Source organism: Eretmochelys imbricata, chromosome 1, assembly GCF_965152235.1.
Source record: "Eretmochelys imbricata isolate rEreImb1 chromosome 1, rEreImb1.hap1, whole genome shotgun sequence".
NCBI lineage: Eukaryota > Metazoa > Chordata > Testudines > Cheloniidae > Eretmochelys > Eretmochelys imbricata.
In genome coordinates this window covers 136,150,823-136,167,337 of record NC_135572.1, presented here as the reverse complement: position 1 = coordinate 136,167,337, position 16,515 = coordinate 136,150,823, and the positions used below count along the sequence as shown (strand labels likewise).

General features: G+C 47.2%; 1 pseudogene; it reads right to left on the bottom strand.

Annotated features, from left to right (window-relative positions):
- The window catches only part of LOC144259007 (toll-like receptor 8 pseudogene), a 28,095-nt pseudogene extending 11,580 nt beyond the window's left edge, over positions 1–16,515 (bottom strand).

The following is a 16,515-nucleotide window of genomic DNA, read 5'->3' as shown; positions in this document are numbered from 1 at the left end:
CAGATTAGGTTAGATGATCACACTGATCCCTTCTGGCACTAAAATCTATGAATGGTTTCTATTGCTCCTCTGCCTGACTGGTATTGCCCTGCTCATAGGGTTTTATGCCAGAGGAGGAAAGTATGAACTGCCAAAAGATTAACAGGCCTAAAACATTGTACGTAGGATATTTAAAATCTTTTGCACGAGAGAGAGAGTGCTTGGATTGAATCCACAGATCTTTATATATGTCATATTAACATGTACCAACCACACACCCCTTATATACAATATATTAATGTACCTTTGTGAGTCTCCTTGTCTTAGCTCTCTTTATGGTAGATATCTGGTCTACAATTGGCAGGAAACACTGTCCAACTGCTTCTGTGAAGTTGCCCCCACAAACGCAACAATGACAGGTTTCAGAGTAGCAGCCGTGTTAGTCTGTATCCACAAAAAGAAAAGGAGGACTTGTGGCACCTTAGAGACTAACAAACTTACTTGAGCATAAATCTTCATGAGCTACAGCTCACTTCATCGGATGCATGCAGTGGAAAATACAGTTGGGAGATTTATATACACAGAGAACATGAAACAATGGGTGTTATACACACTGTAATGACAGTGATCAGGTAAGGTGAGCTATTACCAGCAGGAGAGCCGGGGGGTGGGGGGGCGGGAAGAGAACCTTTTGTAGTGATAATAAAGGTGGGCAATTTCCAGCAGTTGTCAATTTGTTAGTCTCTAAGGTGCCACAAGTACTCCTTTTCATGTAATATCAAGTGTCAATTATCCATTCCAGACTAGACTGTATACAACATTATTTCATATATTTGCCAAGTGCATGGCTGAATTTACTGTTCTCCATTTTTCAGCTCTTCTTTTCACTACAATCACTGTAGATCATAGTAACAGTGTAGTAATTGAATGTGTTCCCAGTGTAAATAATTAATGACTGTAGAATGCTGTGACTATGTAAAGTGTTGTTAATAACATTTATTTTATTAAATAATATTTATTAAAATATTATCAGCAAAGGATACAGTCATCAATTTTGTGCATCAAAGATGACAGTCATTTATGTGAAGTTTCACACATTTGTTTGCGTTTTGTTAATTTTGTTGCACATTTTGCAGTCCATATTTTTTCAAGGAATTTTCAAATTCAATCAGTACATACTTTAATTATAGATACTTTTGTGTAATATTTGGTTTTGCTATCTCTAATCTGGGAAGAGATAAAGCCAATTAATATCCATTTGAATTGTTACATATCTGTTGCTATTGGAAACACTTTGTTGAATTTTGCAGTAGTTCTCTTGACATAAAATTCATTATATAATGATAATTTAAACACAGAATCCCAAAATATGTTGAATTATTTAAAATACATGCATATGAAATGTATAACAAAAGTTATAGATTTCATTTTCAATAGTCATTAATAAAATTATTCATTTGTCAAATTACTAATATCAGAAATAATGTAGGGAACTTAAAGGAACAAAAACTAGTTTGTGCAACCATTGTAGTCCAAGAAATGACTATATTTCTTTGCTCTCACATTTTTGTTAGGTAATCTTACATTTCGTGTCTCTTTTGAACCATTTAAATACCTTTAGTTTGTTTTTAAAGGTCTTATTTTAAAAAAAAGCTATCTAGCATGTCACTCTTTCTAATATTGTTATAAAAATAACATTTATTGACTATTTTTTTTCGCTCTTCTGTTTTAAAAGTTCTTGTGATGAGTTCAAGCATTGTTCTGTGTACAAGAAATAATTCTTTTGTTTATTGTATAAGTAGAGAACAATTTGGGGTAACATTGTAACACATTCAAAGTGCCTCAGTGACTTAGGTGTCTAAGTCCCATTGACTTTCAATGAGACATAGCCCTGGACTACACTAGGAGTTGAGGTCGAATTTAGCAGCATTATATCGATTTAACCCTGCACCCGTCCACACGACGAAGCCCTTTTTTTCGACTTAAAGGGCTCTTAAAATTGATTTCCTTACTCCACCCTGGACAAGGGGATTAGTGCTGAAATCGGCCTTGCTGGGTCGAATTTGGGGTACTGTGGACACAATTAGATGGTATTGGCCTCCATGAGCTATCCCAGAGTGCTCCATTGTGACCGCTCTGGACAGCACTCTCAACTCAGATGCACTGGCCAGGTAGACAAGAAAAGGCCTGCGAACTTTTGAATTTCAATTTCCTGTTTGGTCAGCGTGGCAAGCTGCAGGTGACCATGCAGAGCTCATCAGCAGAGGTGACCATGATGGAGTCCCAGAATCGCAAAAGAGCTCCAGCATGGACCGAACGGGAGGTACGGGATCTGATCGCTGTATGGAGAGAGGAATCTGTGCTATCAGAACTCCATTCCAGTTTTTGAAATGCCAAAATATTTGTCAAAATCTCCCAGGGCATGAAGGACAGAGGCCATAACAGGGACCCTTAGCAGTGCCACGTGAAACTTAAGGAGCTGAGGCAAGCCTACCAGAAAACCAGAGAGGCGAATGGCCACTCTGGGTCAGAGCCCAAAAAATGCCGCTTCTATGATGAGCTGCATGCCATTTTAGGGGGTTCAGACACCACTGCCCCAGCCATGTTGTTTGACTCCTTCAATGGAGATGGAGGCAACACGGAAGCAGGTTTTGGGGACGAGGAAGATGATGATGATGAGGTTGTAGATAGCTCACAGCAAGCAAGCGGAGAAACCGGTTTTCCCGACAGCCAGGAACTGTTTCTCACCCTGGACCTGGAGCCAGTACCCCCCGAACCCACCCAAGGCTGCCTCCCGGACCCGCCAGGTGGAGAAGGGACCTCTGGTGAGTGTACCTTTTAAAATACTATACATGGTTTAAAAGCAAGCATGTTTAATGATTAATTTGCTCTGGCATTTGCAGCTCTCCTGGAAGTACTCCCAAAGCCTTTGCTGGGGAGGGCAGCCTTATTCCATCCACCATGATAGGACACTTTACCACTCCAGGCCAATAGCACGTACTTGGGAATCATTGTACAACAAAGTGTTGCAGTGTATGTTTGCTGGCGTTCAAACAACATCCATTCTTTATCTCTCTGTGTTATCCTCAGGAGAGTGAGATATCATTCATGGTCACCTGGTTGAAATAGAGTGCTTTTCTTAAGGGGACATTCAGAGGTACCCATTCCTGCTGGGCTGTTTGCCTGTGGCTGAACAGAAATGTTCCCTGCTGTTAGCCACAGGAAGGGGGGAGGGGGGAGGTGCTAGCCACACGCTGGGGAGAGGCGGGGAGAGGCAAAATGCGACCTTGGAATGAAAGCACATGTGCTATGTATGTAATGTTAACAGCAAGGTTTACCGTGAAAGAGTGTACCCATTGTTCTATAAAATGTGTCTTTTTAAATACCACTGTCCCTTTTTTTTTTCTCCACCAGCAGCATGTGTTTCAAGGATCAAAGGATCTTCTCCTTCCCAGAGGCTAGCGAAGATCAGAAGGCAAAAAAAACGCACTCGCGATTAAATGTTCTCTGACCTCATGCTGTCCTTCCACACTGACAGAGCACAGACGAATGCGTGGAGGCAGACAGTGTCAGAGTGCAGGAAAGCACAAAATGACTGGGAGGAGAGGTGGCGAGCTGAAGAGAGGGCTGAAGCTGAAAGGTGGCAGCAGCATGATGAGAGAAGGCAGGACTCAATGCTGAGGCTGCTGGAGGATCAAATATGCTCCAGCGAATCGTCCCAGACCTGCAACACCATGCGGTCCCACCAGTTTGTGCTTGTTTCCCGAGCCCAGAATCAGCGTTCCACCACATGAACCTACCCCATTAGCACCATGATGCCCACATTGCCAGGGCCCGTGATTTGAGAGAAGTCTGTGTCCATTTCCTCATCACTCTCGTCACCGCTCTGACATCACCTACTCTCCCGGTATCGCTTTGCCAGGTTCTGGTGCTGCATATACTGCTGGATAATGCGTGTGGTGTTTAATGTGCTCCTAATTGCCAAAGAGAGCTGAGCGGCCTCCATGCTTGCCGTGGTATGGCATCTGCACAGAAAAAAGGCGCGGAACGATTGTCTGCCGTTGCCCTGATGGAGGGAGGGGCGACTTACAGGCTTGGCTTACAGGGAATTGAAATCAACAAAGGGGGTGGCTTTGTGAGAAACTGAATGGCCCCCCTCAAGGACAGAACTCAAAACTGGGTTTAGCAGGCCGTTGATTTCATGGAGGGAGGGAGGAGAAAATGAATACAAAACAAATCTGGTCTATTTCTTGTTTTGAGCCACTTCATCTATCTTTATACATCTTGCTGACAGCAGACTGTGCAGTACGACTGCTAGCCATCATCATCTCCTGGGTGCTCGGCAGAAGACAGTGCAGTACGACTGCTGGCCATCGTCTTCTGCTAGCTGCTGATTAAAAGACAGTGCACTGCCGGTAGGACTCAATCGCCATGAGACAAAACTTAAAAGGGAAATGACCTGGCTGAGTCACTCCCATGTTTGCCCAGGCGCCCCTGACCTCATCGAGGTCGGTTAAAAGAGCACCCAGGACTACGTCGACGACGGCTACCAGTCATACTGCACTGTCTGCTGCCAAAAGGCAATAAACTGCTGCTGTGTAGCAATGCAGTACCACGTCTGCCAGCACCCAGGAGACATACAGTGACAGTTAGCTGAGTGGGCTCCATGCTTGCCATGGTATGGCGTCTGCACAGATAACTCAAGAAAAAAGGCGCAAAACGATTGTCTGCCCTTGCTTTCGCAGAAGGAGGGAGGGAAGGGGGGCCTGACGATATGTACCCAGTACCACCCTGTAGCCAGACAGCCAGCCCCCCCACCCCCCGCCCGCCCTCCTCAGACCAGCATTGCTGGAAACACAGGAGGAAGCCGGAACAGGGCACTTAACATATATTCCAGCACAGCCTTTGAAGCTGTGAAAAGCACAGGTGTGCTGCTACAATGTGCCTCTGGAACAGATACAACGATTAAGCTCACAGCAGGCAGAGGCCCTGTGACAGACATGGCTCTTAGCCCCTACTAAATAGCGTGATGCACACACACCAACATCCTAGGTGGGAAAATATTTACCCTGATAAAAGAAATGTCCAGTAGTCGACACTTATTGTTTCTCTCCCTTGCAAGTGTAAACTACTCTTGCGAAAGCTGGCGTCACCCAGCCAGACCAGCCTCAATTTGGCATAAGAAAGGGAATAAAGGAGTACAGAGGTATAAGTAGGGGACCTACAGCACCATGATTTTTGAGTGCTTTTCACTATCTATCTGCTGGTCAGATAAGTGACAGCCTCCCAAGGCTTCTGCAGCTAAGAGGGTCCCTAAGCCTTGTCCCTTATTCGTCTTTCCGCGGAATTGAGTGACCGATCCTGGCTTGGCACCGCTGGAATCGAGAGATGCAAGGAGGGTAAGAAGCACCCACACCTGATCTCCTATCTTTAGTGTACACATATTTTGAAATAGAGCTCTATACTTTGTTTTCTTTCTTTGGGATTGTGGCTTCAGTTCTGTAACTTGTTTGTGTGTGTAACATCTCTACATTTAAATAAGTAGGCACTAGCAATTTTGTAACCACATGATTAGAATCTAGCTTAATAAATTTTGGTAACCGTTTGTGCATAAGCCTGACTTGTTTTCTCTGGTTTACTGTAAAGCAGCCAACACAATTAAAGAACCTCAGCCGTTTTGGCTCTAAAGCCTGGCCATTAGGTGAGAGTACTAAGAGCCTAGCGTTGAGTTGTGCCGCCTCCACGGGGCAAACTCTTGGGGCACCTGTCAGTCAATCCTGGCTGCCCGCTGCGAAGGAGCTCTGAGCTCTAGCAGTTAAAGTCACGGGTGTGGAGAGGCTCTTAGTGCTGCCATTGGGGCACCTGTCAGTCAGTATTGACTGCCCGCTGCGAAGGAGCTCTGAGCTCTAGCAGTTAAAGTCACGGGTGGTTAGGACCTTGGGGCATCCGTCAGCCTAGCCCGGGCTGCCCGCCGCGAAGGGACAGTGTGTCCTAGCGGTTAAAGTCACGGATGGTATAAACGGGCATAGCTGGCACCTCACCAAACATCCTTGGCCGTCGGCTAACACACCCGCGACAATGTTTTAGCCCCATTAGGCAGTGGGATTTCTACCCAGAATTCAAATGGGTGGTGGAGACTGAGGGAACTGTGGGATAGGTACCCACAGTGCAACGCTCCAGAAGTTGACGGTTGCCTCGGTACTGTGGACACGCTCCGCCGACTACATGCACTTAGAGCATTTGTGTGGGGACACACACAATCGACTGTATAAAAGCGCTTTCTACAAAACCGACTTCTATAAATTCGACCTAATTTCGTAGTGTAGACATACCCTTAGTTTCCTAAGTCACTTTTGAAAAAGAACTTTGCTTATTAAGTCCCTTCGGTGCTTTTGAAAATGTTACCCTTGTTGAATCACACTTTTCTTGCAGCTCAGTGTTTGCATTAAGGAATTTGTGTCATTCTAGTAGGATTGTTTACTAAAATCATGAAATTTCCATATAGAAGAAAATGAATATATTTCTTTGTAAAGGTTAAAACAAGAATGGTGTGATATGTATTGGTTATCTGCTGCCAGCTGTGGTCCCTGCAACACATAAGAAATATTATTTCCACACTATTTGGTCTTTGGGGTACTGAAAGCAACAACAAAAGTGTCTGTATATGTTGATCTGAAATTAACAACAACGCACCTGATTGTCCCCTCATATTTCCTGTGTGGAGGGTAACCTCTACAGGGGCAGATCATAGAATATCAGGGTTGGAAAGGACCTCAGGAGGTCATCTAGTCCAATCCTCTGTTCAAAGCAGGACCAATCCCCAATTTTTGGCCCGGATCTGTAAATGGCCCCCTGAAGGATTGAACTCACAACCCTGGGTTTAGCAGGCCAATGCTCAAATCACTGAGCTATCCCTCCCTGGTCAGGTACTTCTGTGGCCTGGGCCATCACTGCCCCCATTAGCCTTCTGCAGTGTTCCATGGCTGGGGATGGAACTAGAGCAGGAGTGGGCAAACTTTTTGGCCCGAAGGCCACATCTGAATATGGAAATTGTGTGGCGGGCCATGAATGCTCGTGAAATTGGGGGGTTGGGGTGCAGGATGGGGCTCCATGCTGGGGTAGGAGGTTGGCGTATGAGGGGGTGAGGGCTCTGGGTGGAGGGGGGTGGGCTCTGGGGTGGGGCTGGGGATGAGGGGTTGAGGGTGCAGGAGGTTGCTCCGGGCTGGGATGGAGGGTTCCGTGGGAGGGAGATCAGGGCTGGAACAGGGGGTTGGGGCGCTGGAGGGGGTCAGGGGTGCAGGCTCCACGCGGTGCTTACCTCAAGCACCTCCCAAAAGAAGCAGAATGTCCCCCTCCAGTTCCTATGCGGCAGTGCAGCCAGGCAGCCCCTGCAGCTCTAATTGGCCGCAGTTCCTGGCCCATGAAAGCTGCAGGGGCAGCGCTTGGGGTGGGGGCAGTGTGTGAAGCCCCCTAGCTGCCTCTACGTATAGAGCCAGAGGGAGGACATGCCGCAGCTTCCAGGAGCCAAGCAGGGCAAGCCCCAGTTCTCTCTCCCTGGCGGGCGCTCGAGGGCCGGGTTAAAATGTCTGGAGGGCTGGATGAGGCCCCCAGGCCATAGTTTGCCCACCCCTGGACTAGAGGGAAGTACAGTGTCTTACCACCACCATGACATACACACCAGTCCCAAGGCAAAGCAATGGGAAAAAATTAATGCAGCCTACATCATTAACTTTTGTGCAGGCTTTTTTCCATGCTTGAACATCTCCTTTAAAGCAGAAGTTGAGGCTTTACTCAGTGTCTTTGACATATTTATTTATTTGTAGCAACTACAGTGTGTCAGTTGCCTTAGAGACTGACACATTTCCTCCCCACCCCCGGTCCCCCTAAAGAGCATGCAATCTAACAGTAAACATAACCCATGCCTCTCCTCTTACTCCTTTGCTTGCATGGTATTACCTAACAAGACATTTTACAAGCCATGGCTGGCGAAATAGGGGGATGAGCTGATGAGGATTACAAAAATAAGGTCGCAAGGTTACTTACTTGTTATGCACGTCTTATTCCACAATATTTACAAAAATTGAGGGTGTGTGGTCCCAACCCGCTAAAATTCCCTTCCAGGGTCCAATGTTCCTGCCTCAGCCACCCTCCTAACACCTTCTATCCTTATTCCACATGGCAACTGTACACATGCCATTTTGTGACCATTCCTCCTCTCCCACAACAAAAAGCTGGCAAAGTCATTCATCCAGGAGAGGAGCTTTGCCTGTTTCCTTTTCTGTCTGAGGGAGAAGGGCCCCTGTCAAGAAGTCTGCTGCAGGTGTTCAGGAATGTCATGGGCCAGTGACTGACAGGCCCTACCTAGGACACATTCCCCACACCGGTGTCTCAGTTCCTGTGGGCTAGGGATAGTTTGGGCCAAACTGCCTCTGCCTGCTCTTGCAGGAGCTCTAACTGCTGATTCAATACCAAGGATGGTTAGCTCTGCCCCTGGGAGTTCTTCAGTCAGCCTGCATGACTGTCATAGGAGACTATTGGAAACCTTGTGTGACTGGGGGGAGGCTTCCGCCTACTGGTGTCTGGCTCGGAGGTCCTGGAGGGGGCCCCCACCTAAGCCACTGTTTTCACCTCTCCTCCTCCCCACCCTACCTAGAAGAATAGCTTTGGTTGCAGCTGGTATAGTTTCTCACTCCCAGTGGTGGCAGGCCCCAGCCCTGAGAGAAGCTATTCCTCCCCAGCATACCTGGCTTGAGGGGGTGGGTGTGTGGAATGACTGATTGCAAGTAGACTGTTGCCAGCACAAAGCTTAGGAAAGCTATAGAATTTGGCTCATCGTTATATATAGAGGCCTGTCTGCCTGGATGGCATAGCCATACCTGCAAAAAGAACAGGAGGACTTGTGGCACCTTAGAGACTAACCAATTTATTTGAGCATGAGCTCTCGTGAGCTACAGCTCACTTCATCGGATGCATCCGATGAAGTGAGCTGTAGCTCACAAAAGCTTATGCTCAAATAAATTGGTTAGTCTCTAAGGTGCCACAAGTCCTCCTGTTCTTTTTGCGGATACAGACTAACACGGCTGTTACTCTGAAAATTGCCATACCTGTGGGTTTCCATGCCAGTTACAGGAAGGCATAGATAACAATCAAAAGCCTACATAACACTGCATATATCACTTCTGCACAGTGCCCCTGTCCGTGTTAATGCAAATACTGGTGCCATCTACCCTGCTTGAGATTCTCAGCTTTGACTCCTCTCTTGGTAGTAGGCACCTATACTGTTAGCAAGACGAGAGGGGAGAGGAGGACTGTCCTTGCAACTTTTAGCCCCATGGTTGGAGTATTCACCTGGGATGTAGGAGACTCTCCTCTCTCTCCCAGTTCAAATACCAGCTCTGCTCAAGGGGAGAAAGGGCTTGAAGGCTCTGCCACATCTCACGTGAGTGCCCAAACCACTGGAGCTATGCCAGATGCTCATGGAGGGCTCTCCTGCTGAAGATGTTCCTCAGTGAGTGACTAATGAAAGCGTTATTGGTGCAAGGGGACTGAAGCCTGGCTCGCTCGCCTCCCAGATGAATGCTCTAACCACAGGCTACAGAGTCATTCTTCAACTTGTGCTCTCTTTCTTGTTCTTGCTCCGGCCCAGTGACTCTTTCATTATTTCATAGTGGAACAGCTTCAGTAGGCGAGAATGAGACTCCCTTGCACCAAAATATTCTATACCCCAGAGGTTAGGGCATGCCCTTGAGAAGTAACAGACCCTTGTTCAAATCCCATCTCACCAGAGGGAACTTTACTGCAAAAACTTAGATGTCAAGTGAGTTTAGGCACCTGCAGGATTAAGCAGCAGTTGAGCAGGAGTCTTGTGAATCCCATGAGGTCTATTCTGGGATTTAGGTGCCTAAAGTGGCAGCTAATTCCTTTTTATCACTCTACCCCCCCAAGCTTCTCTTAGCCAACAATGACATTATGGAGATAATTATAGTCACACATTTTATTATGAACTTTGCTTCCTCATATGCAGAGCATTCAAGAGCATTACTGCTAAAGGAATTATGGGCTTTCAAATACATATTTGGGCCTGAAACACTGGAAAGGAGTGATTTTGTGGCAGTCTCATGTGACAACCAGAAAACAAAATACTTAAAATTCATACACACTCTGCTTCAGGAACTTTTTTTTTCAGTCTCGTATGTTTAAATAACTGTTTCCATTGAGTCATTTCAATGAAAAAGCAGCTTTCCAATTAGGAAAGCAAAAGTGAAAAAGAGTTTTAAGGAAAAAAGACCTATGCTTGATAGAGCGCTTACAAAAGATAATCACTCTCTTTAATGTGGAGTATAATATATGTAAGAAAAGAGCAGACCATGGATTATATTTTTTGCTATGTAAACAGCAGGTACTTTCAGATGCATTCTCACCACTGAGCTAGCTTAGTAGAAGCCTAGTAAAAAGAGAAGGGGGACTTGTGGCACCTTAGAGACTAACAAATTTATTTGAGCATAAGCTTTTGTGAGCTACAGCTCACTTCATCAGATGCATGCAGTGGAAAATACAGTGGGGAGATTTATATACACAGAGAACATGAAACAATGGCTGTTACCATACACAGTGTAACAAGAGTGATCAGGTAAGGTGAGCTATTACCAGCAGGAGAGGGGAAAAAAAAAAAACCCTTAGTGTAACTGATATAATGTGTCAGGTGTGCAGCTATTACTGAGCTGAGAATGGTGGTGATAAAGGGGGTGGAACAGTCAGGAAAAAATGTTTGAGACTCAAGTTAGACCCAGTGTCTTCAGTTTTGCAAATTCACAACTTTGCAGACAGTATATGAATTGGTTGCAATTGTTTTAAAAACATCCCAGCCATCTGCAATATAGAGATTTAAAAAAAACAAACCCTTCAGTGTCTCAATTTTTTCTGAAACTGCACTAGCAAAAAAACATATTTTTGTATGTTTCTGTCATCTCTTCAGAAGGCCAGATCTACCAGGTTTGCTTCCACTGAGATGTTTTGCTGCCTGCAACATACCTTAGTAAGAGAGAGAACGAAAGAAAGAAAGAAAGAACCAGTGGAGAGAGAAAATCACTAATTTAGGATTAGCCGCTGCTCTGCCACCACTCCTTCATATCAGAAATTGTTATCTTGTGGGGGTAGGGAAACTGTACATTAAAACAAAAAATTCATTTTGGTTTCCAAGGGTGTTTCTATTGATGAGCCCAGAAAAGACAAGAGAGGATTCAGACATGCCTTTTTTAAGCCTCTCATATGGGTTCAATACTCTCCTGTCCCAAATTCAGAACCTTATGCCCCCAGCTCCCAAATTTGACACACAAAAAATCAGATAACTTCATAAATACACAACAATGTTTAGACATCAGTAAGTATCTACTAATGAGGTGGTAGCACAGGTTAGTGGCTAGATTACTAAACTAACAGCCAGAAGCCCTGGCTTCTGCTCTTAGGTCTGCTACTGGTTTGCTGCGTGATCTTGTGGGAATCACTTGACTGAGCTGTTTCAGAGTAGCAGCCGTGTTAGCCTGTATTCGCAAAAAGAAAAGGAGGACTTGTGGCACCTTAGAGACGAACAAATTTATTTGAGCATAAGCTTTTGTGAGCTGTAGCTCACGAAAGTTTATGCTCAAATAAATTTGTTCGTCTCTAAGGTGCCACAAGTCCTCCTTTTCTTTTTGACTGAGCTGGATGTCAATTTCTCCATCTGTAAAAATGGGGATAATACAACTAGTAAAAGTAATTTGAGATTCCTGGATGAAAAGTGCTATATAAGTGCTATTATGACTTCTTATTATCATGAATCAATGGGCAAATTAGACTTGGGTCTCTGGTTTTTCAGATGAGTGCTCTACTACAGATCTTGTTTTGAGAAGCCTTTGCAAAGCAAGGTTCAACAAGCATTGAGGCAGGAAATGATGAGGACAGGGCAAGAAGTGCATTTTCTATTTTTGGTGTGCAATGTTGCTTAATAGCTGGTTCCGTTGGCAGCCCACACACAGCCAGCCTCCTGCCCTCCTTTTGTTTTTAGGTCTCAAATATTACTGTTATATTTCCCCATAGAACGCCCTTTATGCAACATAATATGCCTGCTTTATATTTACAGTGTATCTTTCGCCTGAGGGATTCCCACATGTTATTGCTGTAGAACAAAAAGCAAGATGATCTGGGGTTTCTAAGCATAGCACCAGCTGCACAACAAGATGTCTTATGTAGTCTACGACCTGCCCCTTAGTCCCACTCATGTTAGCATGGCACCAGCTAAGGCAGGATGGGTCCTGCAATTAATCAGCTGTAACCAAAGATGTATTTCCAATCAAGATGCTCATAGTATTATGATGGTCACACTATAGTTAAGGTACAGAAGGGCACAGCCCTACAGCACATGTGACTGCTAGTAAAATATTGATAATTCTGTCAAAGCCATCCCATTAGATGGCTAAGAAGTGTTGAGTGTAGTCAGTATTTGGCTGGGCTCTTTCCACAGAAATAACATATTTATGAAACATGTGGGGGCTTTGTTCACCAAAATGTTGCTAACAGGCTTCCAGATTTACACCACTCTCTATGTGTTAAATTAGGACCAAGTTGTCATTACTCCCACATGGAGGCCCACTGACTTCAAAGGATCAAAATCTAACTATCTAGGGACTAAAACAAGCTTTGCAGTGTGACCTGAAAGTAAATAAAGTCAGACACTGGGAGCCAGATTCAGAAAGGGGCTGAGGCATTGTGTTGCAACACCTCATTTTTAGGCTCATAGACAATCACTGGGATCCACAAAGCCTGAGCTAGGCCCTAGCCCAGGGGTCAGCAGCCTTTCCAAAGTGGTGGGCTGAGTCTTCATTTATTCACTCTCATTTAAGGTTTCACGTGCCAGTAATACATTTTTAGAAGGTCTCTCTCTATAAGTCTACAATATATAACTAAACTATTGTTGTATGTAAAGTAAATACGGTTTTCTATTGATTTTATTTATTAAATGTTTAAGACACGTCATTTAAAATTAATCTAAAATGCAGAGCCCTCCCGGACCGGTGGCCAGGACCCGGGCTGTGTGAGTGCCACTGAACATCAGCTCGTGTGCCGCCTTTGGCCCGCGTGCCATAGGTTGCCTAGCCCTGCCTGATACAGTGAATGGAGAGAGACGGGTAGCTCAGAGGGGGCCCCACAAAAGTCAGTATGCAAGGCGACTCCTGGCCTAACGAGCCAAATGAAGATGTTGACAAGAGGGTGGGTCCTAAACCACCCCCCCTCAGGGAATTCAGCGCTTCAGCTCACAACTGTGAATCCTCTCCGAGAGTCAGGTGCCTAAACCGTTTTGTGCAAGAAATGCCAGAGGAGATGCCCAGTAATTAGAGCACTCATCCACCCTGCAAGAGACTGAGGTTCAATGCCCCTGGCCCCCGTGTCTGACTCAAATGGGGTCACCCACAGGCCACAAGTGTGCCCATTCGACTGAGCACTGGGACAGTTTGGTATGCAGCTCCTTCCAAGCTATGCCACTCGGGCTAAGTACTGGAATAGTCACTGGAGCAGAGAGACAAAGAAAATGACTTGATCGCTTGGTGAGGATGGCATTGATAATGAGGAGATGAGGTACACTGCCCTTGCTCCAGTGAGTTAGTTATCTATAGTGCAAAAGCTTCAACACAAGAGACTGAGGGAATTTCCCATCAGAATGCCCCATAGGTCATTGGTTAGAGCACTCTCCTGAGATGGGGGAGACCTCTGTTCACCCCCTTGGGCAGAAGGAGGAAGTGAACCTGAGTCTCCTACAGTCTGGCTAAGTGCTCTAATCCTTGGCTGAAAGTTATAAGGTGGATGTCAGAGTTTCAGTGTAACTGCACATGTATTCCCCCTCCACTTAAAGTTTCCTGTTCCCAGCCATTACCGCTCTGGGGGAGGGTGGGGGCAGAGAGGGGTGGAGCTAGAGGTGACGCATGGGGGGGGCCGAAAGGGGTCATGTGCTGCCCCCCCTGGATTTTCTGCTTGGCTTCTACTGAGCATGCTCACACAAACTGAGCATGCTCAGGAACACCTGCTGAAGCTGCTGCCCTCATTCTGCCCCCACTATCGGCAGGTATGGGTCATCGTTGGGCAGAGCCACTTCGCTCTGCCTTCTATCCATGAGTTTTTAAGGCTGCACCACCCCCCCTGCCTTAGGGCATGTCTATACTCAGGGGTGAAAGTAAGTTAGAGGACTTACCGGTATGCCGGAGTCCTGAGCAGGGGCCGTGGCTTCAACTGGAAGAGGCAAGGCCTTAAATCCCCAGGCCCTTTAAATCTTGATTTAAAGGGCCAGGGCTCCAGCTGCAGTAGTGGCAGCTGGGAGCCTGGGGCCCTTTAAACACCCCCGAGCTACCAGCTGCAGAGGCAGCTGGGAGCCCCGGGGCTCGGGGGCGATTTAAAGGGCCCAGGGCTCCAGCTACTGCCACCGCAGTGGAGCCCCGGGCCCTTTAAATCACTGAGGATCCCTGGGGGCTCCCGGCTGCCACCACTACCCTGGGGCTCTGGGCTCTGGCAGAGCTTTAAAGGGCCTGGGGCTTCGCTGTGGTAGCAGCTGCCGGAGCCCCGAGCCCTTTAAATCCCCGCCTGAGCCCTGCTGCCCAAGCCCTGGGGTAGCGGCGGCCGGGCTCCATTGGGGATTTAAAGAGCCCCGGGGCTCCAGCCGCCGCTACCGCCCCGGCACTTTGAATGCCCGCCGGAGCCCCACCGCCGCTACCCCAGGGCTTCGGCAGCAGGACTCCGGTGGGGATTTAAAGGGCCGGGGCAGTAGCGGTGGCTGGAGCTCCGGGGCCCTTTAAATCCCCGCCAGAGACCTGCCACTGCTACCCTGGGGCTCAGGCAGCAGGGCTCAGGCAGAGATTTAAAGGGCCCCACGGCAGTAGCGGAGGCTGGAGCTCCAGGGCCCTTTAAATCCCCGCCAGAGACCTGCCACTGCTACCCTGGGGCTCAGGCAGCAGGGCTCAGGCTGGGATTTAAAGGGCCCTGGGGCAGTAGCAGCGGCTACAGCCCATCGCCGCTACCCCAGGGCTTTAAATTGCCCTCTCGGAAAGCTGGTCCTGGTACGGCGCACCGGCTCTTACCACTATGCCGTACTGGGGTGTACCGGCTTACTTTCATCTCTGTCTACACTACAGGCTTAAGTCCATCTATGTTAGGTGGCTGATGACTAGAAGATGGGCGCTGACAGGACTGCGGTAGCTGATGTCCACACTACCCTCCTTCTGTTGGTGGTGGGCTAGAAGTGCTTCCACTGACTGAAAAGGTGAAGTGTGGGGGACTGAGAGCCAGGGCTCTCAGCCCCATGCAGCCCTCACAGGGAGCCCAGCTGCCCCCTGGGCTCTCAGGTCTTGCTAGCAGGGGCCAGCCCCTTGGGCTTCTCACCTCCCCATTCCCTGCTGGGAGTGGGTGTCAGCTGCCCAGGCTTCTTGGCTCACTGAGCGGGGAGCCTCCGGGCAGCAGGCCCCCTGGGAGTGGGGAGCTGGGGGCAGCCAGACTTCTGGCTGCTCAGCTTTCTTGTCAATTTCACAGCTTCAGCATGGAGTTCTGAAATGGACAAGGCAGCCAACAGCCCATGTAAGTAAGGCAGCGTCTACACAGACACTGCGTCGCCTCATCCTAACTACACTGACACAAATGCTGCGCCTCTCATGGAAGTGGAGTTCTGATGTCGGTGTAGTAGAGCGCTTACATCGGAGGGACAAGGCTGTAATGTACATGCTGAGCTTCCTTACATGGACCTAACTGCGTAGTGCAGACCAGGCCTTACACTCTGGTATCCCCAGCAAGCGAGTCTGCTTAACAGCCAATGCGTGTGCTTTGCTTCCTCTCCAAGGGCTATGACTAGTGTATTGCCAGCAGTTACCAGTAACCAGACAGCTCTTTCTACACAAGCACATTTATTCTTCAGGTTAAAAATATTGCAAAGAAAACATACATTAAAAACAATAAAAGTTCATGTATACATGCTGAAAGCTTACCTGTGGTGACCCAGCGATCTTATAGAGTCCTAGTAGGACAAAGTCTTTCCAACTCTTCTGCAAGGTTCACACCTTACCCCCGCCCTCCATTCCAACCTGGATAGAAGTTCCTGTCCGTTTGTTGGGTCACAAAAAAGGCTCAGAGTTAGTTTAAACCCAGATTGTTTATTCTTTGTCTGTAGGTCTCTGGAAAACCCAGCTTGAACTCGTATAGGCCAACCTCCCGAGGGAGTGGTACCTCTGTGGAGATGATTCATCTTAACCACCCATACTGTTTCTAGTGGAGCTGTAGCAACCCTTCCTCCTGAAGTTACATGCAATCCCTGGCCCACAGTGTTACGTAAACCATTCATATATTTACCACCAAATGGTTTCCACAGCTATTGCGTACAATTGCAATGTGTGTCACAGCATCGGAGAAGGATTGAATCTGGATCTCCCACAGCCTGGGTAAGTTCTCTAACCACTGGGATAAAAGTTATAAAATGGGCACTTCCTTCTCATGGATTCTGAATGGGCCCCGATCCAGTAGCCTTGC